This window comes from Leuciscus leuciscus, assembly GCF_965113295.1.
Source record: "Leuciscus leuciscus genome assembly, chromosome: 2".
Lineage (NCBI taxonomy): Eukaryota > Metazoa > Chordata > Actinopteri > Cypriniformes > Leuciscidae > Leuciscus > Leuciscus leuciscus.
Window position 1 is genome coordinate 64,048,040 of NC_138726.1, and position 18,792 is coordinate 64,066,831.

The 18,792-nt window shown below is 40.9% G+C and overlaps 2 long non-coding RNA genes across 2 annotated transcripts in view; both read right to left on the reverse strand.

Moving 5' to 3' along the window:
- LOC309492631 overlaps window positions 1-18,792 on the reverse strand; it is a 195,394-nt gene that overhangs the window by 35,226 nt on the left and 141,376 nt on the right. The window lies entirely within an intron of this gene.
- Window positions 676-17,947, reverse strand: LOC309492628. The gene is made up of 5 exons (XR_014203617.1): window positions 16,805-17,947; window positions 16,677-16,723; window positions 16,492-16,548; window positions 15,990-16,243; window positions 676-2,683 (listed from the first exon to the last, which is right to left on the reverse strand). It is a non-coding gene; the product is annotated as an uncharacterized lncRNA (long non-coding RNA).

The following is an 18,792-nucleotide window of genomic DNA, read 5'->3' on the forward strand; positions in this document are numbered from 1 at the left end:
CTTTAAATCCATTGTTATACTGCTCATTTTAGCCTAACTTATACATATATCTATTTGTAAAATTCTGTTTATAGTAATAGCCATCTGTATATTATGCTCACATTCTGTTTATAGTAACACCCATCTGTATATATATATTCATAGTACATATCTATCTGTAAAATTCTGTTTCTAGTAATAGCCATATGTATATTATGCTCACATTCTGTTTATAGTAACACCCATCTGTATATATATTCAGTACATATCTATCTGTAAAAATTCTGTTTATAGTAATAGCCATCTGTATATTATGCTCACATTCTGCTTATAGTGACAGCCATCTGTATATATATTCATAGCACATATCTATCTGTAAAAATTCTGTTTATAGTAATAGCCATCTGTATATTATATTCAGTACATATCTAGCTGTAAATTCTGTTCACAGTAATAGTTATCTGTATATTATATTCATAGGACAAATCTATCTGTAAATTTTTGTTTATAATAGTATTCAACTCTATATTTATTCAGTACATATCCATGTTCTGCACTTATGGAACCACTGTATATCCTGCACTTGCTGCTATTGCACTTCTGGTTAGACCTAAACTGCATTTCGTTGCCTTGTACCTGTACTTGTGTAATGACAATAAAGTTGAATCTAATCTAATCTAATCTAATAGCCTAGAATATTTGCTCCAAAACTATGTGAAAATCACCCTGACTGCTCATTCAGATAAGACAATATATTGATTTAAAATTTCTAAGACGTGTTTTGTGTGACAAAGCCATATGCGAAGAGGCGTGATCATCTCATGAATATGTAAGCCTTTAACACCTGAGAAAGACAAAGACACTCCCCTAACTGCCCTATTAGGAGCGATCAGGCCCTGTCATTCAGAGCAACCTTGCACAAAGAATGAGGAGATTTAAAAAAGAATGGCTTTTAGATTGTTTGGATTTATTTACAACACAACACAACACAATCCAAAAATACAAATGACAAAAGAGCACATTGAAAACAATGATCCAAAGACAGAGACCTTTGTGCCATTCCTAAAAACATTGTACATACCTTTAATTTCCAAGGTGTTTGATTTTCACTTTACCATGTTCATGTACAGAGACTCATGTGAATGTTGAAGTCAGCAGGACTCAGTTGCATCTGGTCCCTGAAAGAAAAGAAAAAAAGAAAAAACTGTGAACATAATGATATCAAGAGAAACTATAGGGCTGCACGATTTTGGGAATAGATTTTAGATTTTTCTGGTTAAATTTCTTTTTAAAATTCACAGAATACACACACACACACACACACGTTTCCAACAATATATAATGAACACCAGGTTTGTTGTGCCTTGTAGGCATAGGCTACGCAGTGCTGCATAAAATAATAATAACAATAAATTAAATCTTCCAAAAGATTTCAAGAACAACTACGCTAGAAAAAAATATATTGATTATCATATGTTACTTCAAATGTTTCCATTCGTTATGATGATATGAAATGAGATAATAGTAAAAACATAAAGCCTAATGTTTGGTGCATTTTTCCTTTCAAACGCAATCGCGCTCCAAAATATGATACATTAAAACCCACAGCGCGCTCCAAAATATGATACATTCAAACGCCATCACGCTCCAAAATATTAAACATTATGGTTATACATATCTATGTTTGAGCAGATATCCACAAACAGTATTTATCAGGAAACACGGGTCTAAATAGTATAATATTCACCATATACAGTATCTAGCAACAGTTCAACTGCAATGTGAAGTTTATGCAACAATACCATAAACTAATAAGTAAGAATTTCTTACCTTACATCTTTCTTGTCTTCAAATCGCGTTCTTCTTCTTCTGGGGGTAAATCCAATGTAAGCTCAGACGTGTCTTCCAAACTCGACGAAAAGCAGAGACTTGTGAAGTGTTTTGGTGTTTTGTGTTTGAGGTAACGAGGGCGTTCGCGTCCCATGTGGAGATTTGCATGTGAATCACTTTTGCGCGAGTGGGCGTGGCCGAATTAAAAAGTAATTAGCAAGCGTTTGAGAAGCTGGACATCCTGTTGGTTTTATACAAATTACTTAAACAGAGAATATTTGTTTTCAGTTTGAATCCGATCATTTAAAAGTACACACTTAAATGTGTATAAAGGTGTATGGCTCATAAATGTGTGACAAGTATTCGCTGAGTTTTGTTTCAGTTTATAGACGTGCTCAAGAAAAAAAAGTTCACAGCGACGGAGAGGCAGAACGCACACCCTGTTTATTTAATTTATTTTACAAAAGCACAATGTTTTGATTTGATTGTAAGTGGACACATACAAAAGTAGAAATATCACAGATTATTTTTTTATATTTCTTTTTTCTGTATAACCATAAATGACGGAGTAATTTAAGTTTATGTTGCTGCTATGTGAAAAAAATCCAGCAAAACGCATCGGCGCGTTTCTCGACCTCAGAGGGTTAAACTGTCTTTTTGCGAGCTGTGGTAAACAGCGCATCTCTGCCGTTCATTCATTCATAAACAGAAACCCGATTCACGTGAGAAGGAAAAAAACGTACTACAGTATTCCTCGGCTCGCTCCTCTATATACCCGCACATCTGAGGTACATTTTCCATTATTATTATTCCTCACAGCGCTGCGAGACGGTGTAAACAAGTAATGATCTGAATAAACTTGTGTTTTCTCGAGCTGATATGGGGGCGTTCACAGGTTTGCGTGGATTGCCTCTATCATTTGCGTTTGAATAGCGTGCGCTCTCCGTGGGCGGAGTCACATTACATTTGAATGAGCTGTAATGAGCTCGACTGGAATCGCTCTCTTTTAATACAGATTTCACAAGATGTGAATATTAGTTTTTTATATAAATTACTTCATTTAAAAGAAGAGAATTCAAGCTTCATGCCTGTGTGTCTGTATGCCTGTTTGACTGAGTATTCGCTGAGTTATTGTTCATTTTCTGACGCGTTTCAGAATGGACTTCACTGGCAGAGAGAAGGCAGAACTCGCTTCGTGTTTATTTTTCTTTATTTGGCAAAAAGCACAACACTTTGTTTTTATTGTGAGTATACACAAAAATAATACACACTTAACAGAATCGATTGATGTATGAAACTCCTATGGAAAATCAAAGTCAACAGAGTATTTATGAGTTTCTTTTACACTGATAAAAAAAAAGCGAGCTGGTATCGCCGGCGATACAGCCGACCTCAGGGGGTTAACAAAGTCTATGATCTGAAAAAAGCAAGAAAGGTGTGACTTTGGCAAGTTGTGAAGAGATGAGAGCTCTGTGAAGGATGCAAATATACCATCCTTGTATAGGTCCTTAACACTAATGATACCATTGCTATGCCAGGCCCAGAATGCCAAATCTAACCTTGAGGGGGTAAAGACATGATTTTGGAAAAGTGGTGTCAGGATGGAGGGACCCTGTAAACCTAAGCACTTCCTAATCTGACTCCAGATCTTGAGTGAGAGGGATACAATCGGGCACGAGCCTGCAGAGCCTGAAGGCAAAGGGAGTTGGGAGCATAGGACCAACCGCAACGGGAAGCGTGCGCTTGATCGCTCCAAATGTACCCAGGCAGGAGGTGAGGCGTCCCCACCCATCCAGTATAAAAGTTTTTGCATGTTAGCTGCCCAATAATACCGTCTAAAGTTGGGGAGGGTCAGGCCCCCCTCAGACTTAGGGGACTGTAAGATCGTTCTGCGGATCCTGGCAGGTTTGCCGCCCCACAGAAATTTAGTTTGTCAAAAAAAGATTTGGACATGAGTACAGGGATGTGCTGGAACAGATAAAGGAATTTGGGGAGGATAACCATCTTGATCAAATTTGCCCGGCCTACGAGGGAGAGTGGAAGGACCGCCCATCGGTCAAAATCACTTACAGTTTTTGCGACCAGAGGTACGAAATTTTTGCGGAACAAGTCAGACACGGTCGTTGTAACATAAACCCCCAAGTAGCTAAATCCGTCGTTACTCCACTTAAATGCCAATAACGAGCGTGGGAGCTGCTTAGCCAGAGAATTTATTGCCAAAAGCTCACTTTTCTGGTAGTTGAGCTTATATCCGGAGTACATACCGAACCGTTCCAAAACATTCAAAATGACAGGGAGTGAGGTGACAGGGTTAGAGATATACAGGAGCAGGTCATCCGCGTATAGTGAAACTTTATGAGTTACGCCAAATCGTGTGATGCCCTTGAAGCCTTCCTCCGCACGGAGCCAAATAGCCAGAGGTTCTATTGCTATGGTGAATAGAAGTGGAGACAGGGGACAACCCTGTCTGGTGCCTCTCCGAAGTGAGAAAGGAGGTGATAACACATCATTAGTTTGAACCGATGCCTTCGGGGATGAGTATAATAATCTGACCCATAGAATAAAATTCCCGCCCAGACCGAACCTATCCATTGCCTCGTACAGATATCCCCACTCGACCCTGTCGAATGCCTTTTCGGCATCGAGGGACACCACAATTTCCGGGATACTATTATTTGATGAGTGAATGATGTCGAGTAGCCGTCTAGTGTTATGGAAAGACTGTCGGCCCGGCATAAACCCTGTCTGATCTAGCGAGATAATGGAGGGCATTAACCGTTGGAGACGGAGTGCAAGAACCTTTGCGAGAATTTTGAGGTCTACGTTGAGAAGTGAGATTGGCCTGTAGCTGCCGCAGAGCAGGGGGTATTTCCCTTTCTTAGGAATTAGGGAGATGGTGGCTTTAGATAGGGTATCCGGAAGGCAACGCTGATAAAAGGCCTCGTTATACATATCTTTTAGGACTGGTGCGAGAGAAGCAGAAAAAGTTTTGTAATACTCTACAGTGAAGCCATCCTGCCCTGGGGATTTACCGCTCTGTAGGGAATTAATGGCTCGCTGAACTTCAGCAGTGGTTATAAGGGCACTTAGGTCGTTCACTGATTCTGCGTCTATTTGGGGGAAAATCATATCGTTAGGTGTCTCGTCTGCAATGGGGGGGGCAGCCAGAGGTATATAGGTCAGCGTAAAATTCAGCAAATATTTTATTAATGGTGACAGGATCAGTGTGCAACTCACCTGAGCTGGCTCTAATGGCAGGAATAAGCCGCGAGGTTGCCTCAGCTCTGGCCTGATGAGCCAGAAGCTTCCCCGCTTTATCCCCCGACTCAAAAAACCGCTGTCTAGATTTGAGCAAACGGAGCCTGGCTTTGTTATCAGATAGAAGATCAAAGTCTGTCTGGAGTCTAAGACGCTCTCTGTAAAGGATAGGGTCCGGGTTAACCGCATATTCGTCATCAATGCTCTTAATTTTCTGTAACAGGTCTAATGTTTGTGACGCTTCGACTCGTTTTGAATTAGACACAAAGGAGATAAGCTGTCCTCGAATATAAGCCTTCGAAGCTTCCCAAAGTACACCTCTGTTTGTGTCTGGCAAGTCATTCAGCTAAAAAAAAAGAGTGATCTGGGAGTGTATAAATTGCTTGTAGGGATCTTCCGCTAATAAAGAAGAGTTAAATCTCCACTGCCTGAAGGGGCTGAAGTGAGTACATAAGTGTAAGTCAAGGGAGGTAGGTGCATGGTCCGATATTGCGATACTGTGGTAGTCACTGGATTTAATCATGGAGAGCAGTCTATCGTCTAGAAGGAAGAAATCTATGCGTGTGTAGGTGTGGTGCACATGAGAAAAGAAAGAGAATGTCTTGGTTGTGGGAGAAGTGTGCTTCCATGGGTCAGAGAGGCCCAGTCGTTTGGCAAAGTCATGTAAAGTTTTGGCTGATTTGCTTACAGAGTACGGTTTGTTTGACGATCTGTCTAATATGGGGTCTTGAACCAGATTAAAATCCCCGCCTATAATTATACGATGATTATCAATGTTTGGTAGTGACGTGAATAGTTTGGATATGAATGAACAGTCGTCCCAGTTAGGACCGTAGACGCTGGCCAAGATGACTGGTGTATTTTGTAATTTGCCAGCGACAATGACAAAGCGACCGTTGAGGTCTGATACCACTTTACCTGGTTCAAACATGACGTTTTTACGAATTATAATGGCGGTGCCTCTGGCCCTTTCGTTAAATCTGGAATGAAAAACATGGTCAACCCAACCCCTTTTTAGTCGTGTCACCTTCCTGTTGCGCAGGTGGGTCTCCTGAATAAAAAACACGTCACCTTTGAGCTGTTGTAAGTGGGTCATATTCTTATCACTCTTAGTGGGGCCACCCACCCCCCGCACATTCCATGAGATAAATCTAATTATATTGTTCATGCTTGACATACCTTATTGATATTCCTTGAGTAAGCGAAGCAGGGATTGGGGGTGAAGAAGGAGAGAAAGAGAGAGAGAGAAAAAAAACACACTGGATAACAACCACACACACACACACGCAAAACTCTGGCCTGGAAAACCCCAATAACAAACAATATTTTCAGTGTCCATTGCACAGCGGTGTGTCTCATACACTTCCGCGTGAATTCCTAGTGTCTCCAACTCCCGTGAACAGCAAAATAGTCCAGTGTCAAAACATTACCAAAACAAACCGAAACAACTCGTCATTCAGACAGCATCTTTCTCCAGTGTCTGCCAACACAGCTTAACAAGAATGCTAACATCAACCATAAAATCGAACTCAACATTGACAGTGAAAGAAAATAAATAAATAGGTAAATAAAAGTAAATAAAGTATGCTGCAAAAGGATGTGGCGCGTGCATATACTCACATCACCACACACATACACACACACGGTCGCGCGTGCGCATACATAAAGTTACATATCACCACAGCCTAACAAAAATACTAACATCAACCACAAAATCGAACACAAACATTGCCAATGAAAGAAAATAAATAAATAAGTAAATAGAAGTAAATAAAGAAAGGAGCTAGAAGGGAAGCTAAACTTGTCATTGGCACAGAAAGTATATGGTAGCATTAGCTATTTATGGCTATAAGTCCTGGAACAGTCTTACCAGCTCAGTAAATGATAAAGCAAGGGGGTTGTCGTGTCCTAGCTGTCCAGTAGTTAAAAGTGGACCACATCCGAGGGACCTCAATTTACAGTAGCCCTTGGAAAGGGAGTGAAGCTGGCAGTAAATCAACAGTCGTGCAGGTCTAGCTCCGCCGTCACAGAGCTAAGCGAGTAACGTTACCCGTCCTCCGTGGGTCCCGAGCTGCTTTGACGATGAGAAGTGATGAAGTCCTGAGCAGCTTTCGGGGAGGGGAGGTGACGCCGCAATCCGGTTTCGGGCCTGATGGACAGCCTGGCAGGGAAAAGGAGAGTCGGTTTAAGGCCCAGGTCATATAGCTGCTTCATCACGGCCCGGTATTCAGAGCGTTGTTCTGCCACTTCGGGTGAGTAATCTTCGAAGATGTGGATCTGAGAGCCCCTGTAGTTTAGTTTGCCCCTTAACCCCCTGAGGTCTACGGTATCGCCGGCGATACCAGCTCGCTTTTTTTTTATCAATGTAAAAGAAACTCATAAATACTCTGTTGACTTTGATTTTCCATAGGAGTTTCATACATCAATCGATTCTGTTAAATGTGTATTATTTTTGTGTATACTCACAATAAAAACAAAGTGTTGTGCTTTTTGCCAAATAAAGAAAAATAAACACGAAGCGAGTTCTGCCTTCTCTCTGCCAGTGAAGTCCATTCTGAAACGCGTCCGAAAATGAACAATAACTGAGCGAATACTCAGTCAAACAGGCATACAAAGACACAGGCATGAAGCTTGAATTCTCGTCTTTTAAATGAAGTAATTTATATAAAAAACAAATATCCTCATCTTGTGAAATCTGTATTAAAAGAGAGCGATTCCAGTCGAGCTCATCTCATCTCATTACGTTATAATCGGCCACGCCCACGGAGAGCGCGCGCTATTCAAACGCAAATGACTGAGACGATCCCATACAAACTGTGAACGCCCACATATCAGCTCGAGAAAACACATCAAGTTTATTCAGATAAGTGTAGTCGTCTACACTGTCTCGCAGCGCTGTGAGGAATAATAATAATGGAAAACTTACCTCAGAAGTGCTGGTATTTCGAGGAGCAACGGATGGAATAATGTAGTAAGTTTTTTTTTTCATTCTCAAGTAAATCGCGTTTCTGTGTGAATGAATGAACGCAGAGATGCGCTGTTTACCACAACTCGCAAAAAGACGGTTTAAATTTGAATTGCGTTTCTGTGTGTGAATAAATGATCTGCTTTTAGCAAACTATTTTGCTATACTGAGTAAAATCGATTGAAATATGTTGAAATAAAATGTATTTGTATAAGCAACGTATTAAACTGCAAATTAACATTTATATTCCTTATAATAAAAACGAAAGACCTATGTTACAGACATATGAAAGACAACATTTCGTTGATTAGTTTTGGATAGATTACACATTTTTACTGTAAAATATCTGCCACCTCAAATAAGCTTTTGTTTGCCAATTTTTGCTAATATGTTAAATATAGTATGTTTTGTCAATGTTCGAAGTTTGAAATATGTATGATAAAATGTATACTTTAGTTTTTACAAAGAAAGATTACACTTCAATTGTTGTTGTAATTGTAACCTTTTTAATAAAAAAATATATATTTACAAGGTAGATGTAAACAAATTTTAAAAGGTAAATATAAGCATTTTCTTTAAATAATTTTTATTGTGTTTTATTATTGACAAATTTGGGGAGAGGATACATATTCCAAAACTGAAAATACAGTATGAGAATTAACTGCACAATTAATAGACATGTTTTCCTTGGATATTATACAATTTGCAAGCAAAATTTGTGAAAAAAAAAAAAAAATTGACATGCTTCCAACTGTGAACCAATTTGGTAGAATATATATATATATATATATATATATATATATATATATATACTGTATATATATTGCTCTTGCATTCTTTCTTGTGGCTATAGGTGACACACCTGAATGAATGGCTCATTAAGTATGCGGGCCCCATTGTCTCCTGAGGTGTGAATCACTACATATGCATGATGCTGTTGAATGGTTGACGCCCCTTGCGCATATTGCCTTTACAAACAAAAAGTGTTTTACAAGATTTAAATCAATGTATTGTGTTATGTGAATGATAAGGGCAGGATGATTTTCACATCATTTTGAAGAAAAAACTGTAGGCAAAGACATCAATTAGTCAAAAGTCTTATTGACACGTATTCAGTATGTGTTTTGTGGCCTTATTTCAGAAACTTTAGTTTTTAGTTTTTTCAATAACCATGCATAAACATTATTCTCTCAAAAATACAAACATGTACATGCATGTTGCTCACATATTATGGTAGCCCTGTTTGTGCTAAATAGAGTGTAATTATACCTTTGCCATTAATATGTTTATAAGCAACTGAAAAAAGCACAAATGTCAGGGCATGTCAGAACATCTCAAGGACCCCAAAAACCCCTCAGACCTCAGAGGGTTAAACGTCGAGCTTCACGCACAACCAACTCCCGCTCTTGAAACTTAAGGAAGCGAATGATAACGGGCCGGGCTTTGCTGCCAGGCCCCGGCTTTGGAGCTAGGGTGCGGTGGGCTCAGTGGAGTTCAGGGGTAGAGTTTAATATTTGGTCGCCGAGAACCTCCACCAAAACTTGAGAGAAAAAAGCCGTAGGGTGGGCACCTTCAATGTTCTCTGGAAGGCCCACTATCCTTATGTTGTTTCTTCTAGAGCGGCCTTCCAGGTCGACAAGCTTAGTCTGTAGCTTAGCGTTCGCTTCAGATATTGCGGCCAGCTCTGCTTCCATGGCCTTCATGTCTTGGCTCGTGGAATCAGCAAATGTCTCCAAAGACGAGAGACGCTGTTGGTGGTCGAGTAAGGTATTCTGGAATTTATCAACCCGCTCCTCGAGCTTGGAGAACGCAGTGTTGAATTCCGCCTGGAACTTAGTCATAAGAGAAACCTCGTGTTTAGCTAGCATATCTGCTAACGCGGGCAGCACTGTGTTCGGAGGGTCGTTCTCTCCTTTCTGGTCCCCTTTTTTCGATCTACTGGTCATTCTCAAGCAGCGATGCCCTGTCAAATATACTTAAATGTTGGGGATCGTTTTTAACACTTTAGTTGGACTGTAAGAAAAGTTATAAACGTTGCCCTGTCAAATATACTTAAATGTTGGGGATAGTTTTTAACACTTTAGTTGGACTGTAAGAAAAGTTATAAACGTAGAGGTTGGGAGCAGGGCAGAAACGCGACTCACTCCGTCATTTCCTACACCGGAAATCCTCCAGAGACTTTTAGTCGTCTGAAACTTGACTAAAACAAAATAGAATAAGGTTGACTAAATATGATAAAAACTAACATGGACATCTGACTTTCCCTCAGGTGGCCAGGGCGAAGTAGACAGTTCATGGGGTGGCCAGGGCGGAGACCTTCCCTCAGGCGGCCAGGGCGGAGACGACAGTTTATCAAGCAGCCAGGGCGGAGCAGATAGTCCATCGGACGGCCAGGGCGGAGACGACCCTTCAGGTGGCCAGGGCGGAGCAGACAGTCCATCTGGCGGCCAGGGCGGAGACTTTCCCTCAGGCGGCCAGGGCGGAGACGACAGTTTATCAAGCAGCCTGGGCGGAGCAGACAGTCCATCTGGCGGCCAGGGCGGAGACTTTCTCTCAGGCGGCCAGGGCGGAGACGACCCTTCAGGTGGCCAGGGCGGAGCAGACAATCCATCTGGCGGCCAGGGCGGAGACGACCCTTCAGGCGGCCAGGGCGGAGACTTTCCCTCAGGCGACCAGGGCGGAGACTTTCCCTCAGGCGGCCAGGGCGGAGCGGACTGTTCATCGGGCGACCATGGCGGAGACGACCCTTCGAGCGGCCATGGCGGAGACGATCCTTCGGGTGGCCACGGCGGAGACGACCCCTCGGGCACCGGCTGCTCAGGAATAGACAACGGCTCAGGAACAGACTCGGGCACCGGCTGCTCAGGAATAGACACCGGCTCAGGAACAGACACAGACACAGACACCGGCTCAGGAACAGACACAGACACCGGCTCAGGAACAGACACCGGAACAGACACCGGCTCAGCGGCGGCCATCTTGTCCGGAGACACTGGCTCGGCGGCGGCCATCTTGTCCGGAGACACTGGCTCGGCGGTGGCCATCTTGTCCGGAGACACTGGCTCGGTGGCGGCCATCTTGTCCGGAGACACTGGCTCGGCGACGGCCATCTTGTCCGGAGACACTGGCTCGGCGACGGCCATCTTGTCTGGAGACACTGGCTCAGTGGTGGCCATCTTGTCTGGAGACACTGGAACAGACACAGGCTCAGGAACAGGAACAGACTCTGGATCGGCAGACGTGACCTGAACAGTCTCTGGATCGGCAGACGTGACCTTAACAGTCTCTGGATCGGCAGACGTGACCGGAACAGTTTCTGGATCGGCAGATTGCCTCAGTGGAACCGGTAAGGCGAGACACTGGAATGGTCCTGGCAGAGTGAGGCGCTGGGGTGGTGCCAGCAATGCAAGCCGCTGGAGCGGTGCCGGCAGGGCGAGACATCGGAGCGGCGCCGGCAGGGCGAGGCGCTGGAGAGGTGCTGGCAGGGCAAGCTTCTGGAGCGGCGCCGGAAGGGCGAGACTCTGGGGCGGCGCCGGCAGGGCGAGGCACTGGGGAGGTACCGTCAGGGCAAGCAGCTTGGGGACGGCCTCCGGGACGACAGCGGGCTGTACGGGGACGACCTCCAGAACCACAGCGGGCTGCACGGGGACGACCTCCCGAATCACAGCGGGCTGCACGGAGACGACCTCTGGAATCACAGCGGGCTGCACGGGGACGGCCTCCGGGACATTAGGGAGATGGGAAGTCTTCTTCTTCCTCCTCCTTGTCCACGAGCGACTGGGTGCTGTTCTCTCCCCGGAATTAACCGGGAGCGCAGCACTCTCCTCCCTGATACGAGCACACAAAGCATATCACTCATCTAACGTCATACGTGGCTCCTCCTCTTCAGCTTGATTCCCATTCCGCTGTCTCCTCTCCCTTTTCGTGATTGAGGAAAAATCACGAAAACTCATACGGCTGGATCTATATGGTGACGGAGTCATTCTGTCACGGGGACACACAGGAAAATAGGTAGATCCAAATGCAGTATGGCAATAGGTGTTTATTAAAGTGTAATCCATCTCGTAGTCATCCAGGCAAGGTTCAAAGTCCATGTTAGCAATCCAAATCCAAATAAACAAAACAAGAAACAGGCAAGGAACACAGAACTCTGAAGTGTGGTGACCATATACAATGACTCCGTGACAAGGACTAAAACAGACAGGGTATTTATACACAGAACTAAACAATGTAATTAGAAACAGCTGTGTGCAATGATGAGTGATGAGAACAGACAAAGGATCGTGGGAAATGCAGTTCCAGAGTGAATGGTGACAGTATGGGGAAAGAGACCTCTAGTGGACACCTGGGGAAACACAAACCAGACACTGTGACACAAAATTAACACTAGAATTAACCAGTATCTTATCTTTGCAGGGATGAATCCTGGAACGCACACACCTCAGTTGCACAGTGAGTACACTACACACTACAGTGAGTAGGTGAGTGGTGATGTCCATTGTTGAGAGCCACACCATCAGCTCGAGTTGGTCTGCAGGTGGTATCCAGAGGAGAGGCTCACGGTCACCCCTTCCAAACACGTTTGCTGTTACTGATATCATAATTCCTTTCATCCAGGGTGAGTTTCTTAAAAAAGAAAACACGAATGGAGTTTAGGAGGGTTCCCCTGCTGCTGCGACAACATGCTGGTAAAAGCCCTCTTGAGATTATTACGCCTGCCTGTTTCCCCCCATACTGGCTCTGCTATATAGTGCAAACGTTAGTTAGGCAACATTTGCATTTCAATTAGTACTTATTTATTAGTAAATATTTTTTATTTATTTTCACTGCTTATTTTTCTGTGCCAGAGCATATGCACATTATATAACCACACACATTTTAATCAGTTTTCAGTAGAGAGGGAAATCCACAGTGTGTTGTGACTGACAACGGGCCTCAATTCCTCTCCAGTGTGTTTGCAGCATTCTTAAAGGAGAGAGGAATAAGTCACATGCGTAGTAGCGTGTATAATCCACAATGCAATGGCGCTGTGGAGCGGTGGAATAGAGTCCTGAAAGAATGCATCCTTTCTGCGGAACAGATGGGGAAATCATGGAAACATGCAGTGACTGAGTTCTTGCAAAGCTACAGAGCTACCCCTCACAGTACTACAGCCGTTTCACCTTCTGAGTTTCTTCATCATCGCAAAATGCGTACAAAGCTGAATGTTTTTCCTGTTGGCCCCAAAAGTGACAAATGTGCTCGAGTGAAAGAGACTGTGAGTAACAAACAGATCAAGAGTAAAAAGTACACTGACAAAAGATGTGGTGCCAAGTACCACACTTTCAAACCAGGAGACCAGGTGAGAGTGAAACAACCTGGGCATGTGAAGAAGGGGGTTTCTCAGTTCTCACCACCCCTGAACATTGAGCAACAAATCGGAAAGAGTACCTTTGTGCTGAGTGACAAAAAGAAATGGAATGTTTCCAAACTAACTCGCTTTACAGGCCCTGTTACCAATCAGAATGAGAACTTGCAGCCACCAGTGACATTTAATCTTAGGAAGAGAAGTAGAGTGCGTAGAACGCCAGCGAGGTTGAAGGAATATGATTTACAGTGAAGTGAAATTGTACATGCATGAAAAAAAGAAAAGAAAAGAAAAGAAAAACATGCATCTTTTCTTGGTTATGTTGTGAGCTTGTGAACAGTTATAATTGCTTAAATACATAAAACTGTGCATTAGAATTAGTAAAACAATGTCAGTTACATTGGTTAAGTTGTTGTAAGGTTAGTAACAGTCAGAGGTGGAAAGAGTACTAAAATATTCTACTCAAGTAAAAGTACCATTACTTCAATTAAATTTTACTTAAGTACAAGTCAAATTACAGGTCTAAATATCTACTCAAGTAAAAGTAAAAAGTAGCTAATTTAAAATTTACTCAGAGTAAAAGTTACTGAGTTACTTTTTAAACCGCGGGGGCGGGGCGGAGTGGGGTGGGGGACTCTCCCAGGTTGTAGATTTTCACAGTATGATAACCATCTCAGAAATTAGGGTTTACAGTATTAATCAATTATTAAATAAATAAATAAACGGTATTATTAAATTATGTTTGTTATTATTATTATTATTATCATCAGATAAAATGACGGTTAAATGAATGAAAACAGGTTTTTTTGGTTCAACAAATGCTTTCATTATAACAAACTCGAAAACCATTTGGTTTGGTTTGTTTAATAAAATTTCAATAAAACTTGTCTAATCAACTAAATTCATTAATTGATAATGAATCAGATCAATAATTTATTTTTTAACATAAGTAATTTATTAAAATGTCTACAATTTATTAAGGTCTACAATAATATATTTCTTTCATAATTTCTCCTATTTAAACCGAACTTTTATTTTGACGGGTTGTAGTGAAGTCTTGTTCCAGAGTGTATTTGACAATGGTTTTTCTCAAGTAAAATGATGAAAATGCTCATTAGGCGTTCTCTCAGAGCAGCTCTGGAAATGTCCATGTATTCATGTCCTCGTATTGTATGAGAAAACACCTTGAGCTTGAGTATACAACGTTAGACGAAGCGGTGCAGCTCATTCCCACAGAGACACGCAGATCAAGCGAGTATATAGCAGTCTTTTTGTGCTTTAACCCTCTGAGGTCGAGAAACGCGCCGACGCGTTTTGCTGGATTTTTTTCACATAGCAGCAACATAAACTTAAATTACTCCGTCATTTATGGTTATACAGAAAAATATTTCTACTTTTGTATGTGTCCACTTACAATCAAATCAAAACATTGTGCTTTTGTAAAATAAAGAAAATAAACAGGGTGTGCGTTCTGCCTCTCCGTCGCGGTGAACTTTTTTTTCTTGAGCACGTCTATAAACTGAAACAAAACTCAACAAATACTTCTCACACATTTATGAGCCATTTACCTTTATAAACATTTAAGTGTGTACTTTTAAATGATCGGATTCAAACTGAAAACAAATATTCTCTGTTTAAGTAATTTGTATACCAACAGGATGTCCAGTATCTCAAACGCTTTTACTTTTTAATTCGACACGCCCACTCGCGCAAAAGAGATTCACATGCAAATCTCCACATGGGACGCGAACGCCCTCGTTACCTCAAACACAAAACACCAAAACAATTCACAAGTCTCTGCTTTTCGTCGAGTTTGGAAGACATGTCTGAGCTTACATTGGATTTACCCCCAGAAGAAGAAGAACGCGATTTGAAGACAAGAAAGATGTAAGGTAAGAAATTCTTACTTATTAGTTTATGGTTTTGTTGCATAAACTTCACATTGCAGTTGAACTGTTGCTAGATATATGGTGAATATTATACTATTTAGACCCGTGTTTCCTGATAAATACTGTTTGTGGATATCTGCTCAAACATAGATATGTATAACCATAATGTTTAATATTTTGGAGCGCGATGGCGTTTGAATGTATCATATTTTGGAGCGCGCTGTGGGTTTGAATGTATCATATTTTGGAGCGCGCTGTGCGTTTTAATGTATCATATTTTGGAGCGCGATTGCGTTTGAAAGGAAAAATGCACCAAACATTAGGCTTTATGTTTTTACTATTATCTCATTTCATATCATCATAACGAATGGAAACATTTGAAGTAACATATGATAATCAATATATATATCTCTAGCGTAGTTGTTCTTGAAATCTTTTGGAAGATTTAATTTATTGTTATTATTATTTTATGCAGCACTGCGTAGCCTATGCCTACAAGGCACAACAAACCTGGTGTTCATTATATATTGTTGGAAACGTGTGTGTGTGTGTGTGTGTGTGTGTGTGTGTGTGTGTGTGTGTGTGTGTGTGTATTCTGTGAATTTTAAAAAGCAATTTTAACCAGAAAAATCTAAAATCTATTCCCAAAATCGTGCAGCCCTATAGTTTCTCTTGATATCATTATGTTCACAGTTTTTTCTTTTTTTTTTCTTTCAGGGACCTGGGGCCTGTTTCAGAAAGGAGGTTAAGTGAAAACTCTGAGTATGTTAACCCTGAAATGAGGGAAACTCTGAGTTTTCTGTTTCAGAATGGGAGGTATGTTAAACCTGAGAAAGCAGAGTAAGTCAAGCCCGTTTCTGAAAGAGAGGTAACTTATACTCTGAGTCAGTTACCATGGTAACTTACTCTGTGAACCTAACCTGGTCGGGAGCAGGTTTTCTTCGGTAAACCCAGAGTTTCTTTCGGTCTCCTCCCCTTTTTAAAGAGGAAGTGGTGTTTAAACACCTCAGTCATTCTTTCAGTACATTTTTATTAATAAAATTGATCTTTTATTAATAAATAAAATATAGCTTTTTTTAAATTTTCAATTTTTTAAATAAGATGAAGTCTATATAACTCCTTAACTGGCAACTGAAAACACAGTAGTAGATTAGAGTTACATAATGTAGTTTTAAACAAATTCTACAGAATTAAACTGTGGCATTTACTGAAAATCACTGAACTGTGTTCATCTGTGCACCAGAAGTGGATGGACCGTCCTCCTGCTGTTCTTCCACACTCTGGGGGCGGGGGAGAGATAAGAATACCCGTTTATACTTAGATTTAAACTTAGATTCTATAGGCTACTCCACATAAAAATGTGATTGTGTAGATTGTTTGATGTGTAGACACATAATGTTAACATTACCTCTGTAGGCCTCTCTGTGGCAGCAGAAACTATTTATCCCCATCGTCCTGTGAAGATGAGCATTTGGTTGAGTATAACTTTATAACACTATTTGTCATAATTTCTGGTGTATTGAGTAGGCTACTTACGACTGCCTGGGGTTCTGTTGGGACAGGAGGCTCCAAAAGACAGATATTACCATCAGAATCTGTTGGGACCAACAAAAATCCTAACCCAAAGTAAAATAAATGGAAATATCAAAAATAGCCTGTATAAAAAATAACACATATGTAAACATTTTATGAAGGCCCTTGGATCTTTGGGACTGGCTCTGAAGTCCGTCCAGGAATTCCCTCAGCCAAAAATGCTGCTGCACTGCTAGACACTGGATGCTTTAATATGTCAAATGTTTGTAAAGTCAGGTAGCCTACACACCCATGATATGCTCAAGCCTTACTTGACTGAATTATATTTTTATATTTAATGTTCAGCTGCTGCCATGTTCTTTTAATGCCTGCAGGATTGCCCCTACATGAAAATTAAAATTAGGTTGAATAACATACTGTTCTTCCAGTTTCACCTCTGATATTATAACAGTTGGGCAAGTTACTTGTATTACTAACTTCAAATGACATCTTCAGCAGTGTAATTAGATTAATGTAATAATGACTATCTTTAGAAATTATTGGTCTACTTATTACAAATTACTAAATCCCATGTCAACCTTAAACACTTGAACAATACAAGGAGGGACAAGAAACTGCACTTTTAATGCTTTCAAATAAACAAAATACAATTGCATGAATTATTCTTGAATTGACCAAAGTGTGTAGAGAGAGAAGGTTACATTAAAAATATAACTTTTAAAAATGTATGTTAAATAGCCTATACAGAATTGTTCTATAGTCTAATACAATTACATCAGATTTAACTTTAAATTACAGAAGAATTAAGAGTAATCCCTTTAATTAAATTACAGTATTTAGATTACTTGGTAATTAATTACACCCATCACTGTATAACAGTAATTAAAATGTGAAGAAATATGAAGACCTCTTTTTGTCTGGCGCTGTTGCCATGGTGACTCATAATATCTGCGCTCCATTGATAATGGCTTTTTATAGTTGTGGTGCACGCGCTTAACTCAGAGTAGGTCAACTCAGAGTTGATTGAACTAACTCATTTCAGCTGTTCTGTAACCGAAAACTCAGAGTTTCCCATCTCAGGGTAAGTCAACTCAGAGTTCAAGTTTTAACTCAGAGTTGGTTGAACCTCCTTATTGAAACAGGCCCCAGATGCAACTGAGTCCTGCTGACTTCAACATTCACATGAGTCTCTGTACATGAACATGGTAAAGTGAAAATCAAACACCTTGGAAATTAAAGGTATGTACAATGTTTTTAGGAATGGCACAAAGGTCTCTGTCTTTGGATCATTGTTTTCAATGTGCTCTTTTGTCATTTGTATTTTTGGATTGTGTTGTGTTGTAAATAAATCCAAACAATCTAAAAGCCATTCTTTTTAAAATCTCCTCATTCTTTGTGCAAGGTTGCTCTGAATGACCGCTCCTAATAGGGCAGTTAGGGGAGTGTCTTTGTCTTTCTCAGGTGTTAAAAGCTTACATATTCATGAGATGATCACGCCTCTTCGCATATGGCTTTGTCACACAAAACACGTCTTAGAAATTTTAAATCAATATATTGTCTTATCTGAATGAGCAGTCAGGGTGATTTTCACATAGTTTTGGAGCAAATATTCTAGGCTATGTCATACACTTTTCAAAAGTCTTGTGAAGAAATAATCAGTATGGGTTTCATGGCCTTATTTCAGTGAGAATTTTTTTTTGTATTTTCACAAACCACGCATAAATGTCATTATCTCAAAACTACAAACTTTTACATACATGCTGCTGATATATTATTGTAGCAGAGTTTGTGCTGAATACAGTGTAATTAGACTTTAGCCATGAAAATGTCACTAGTAACAGAAAAAAACACATATGTCAGAGCATGTCAGACCACCTCCATGGCCCAGAAAACAGCTCAGACCTCAGAGGGTTAATATTCACAGACCATGTCGCGATTTGATTTAGTGCACAGCTCTACTTTCGATTTAGTTATCCATCCATCAGTTTGCG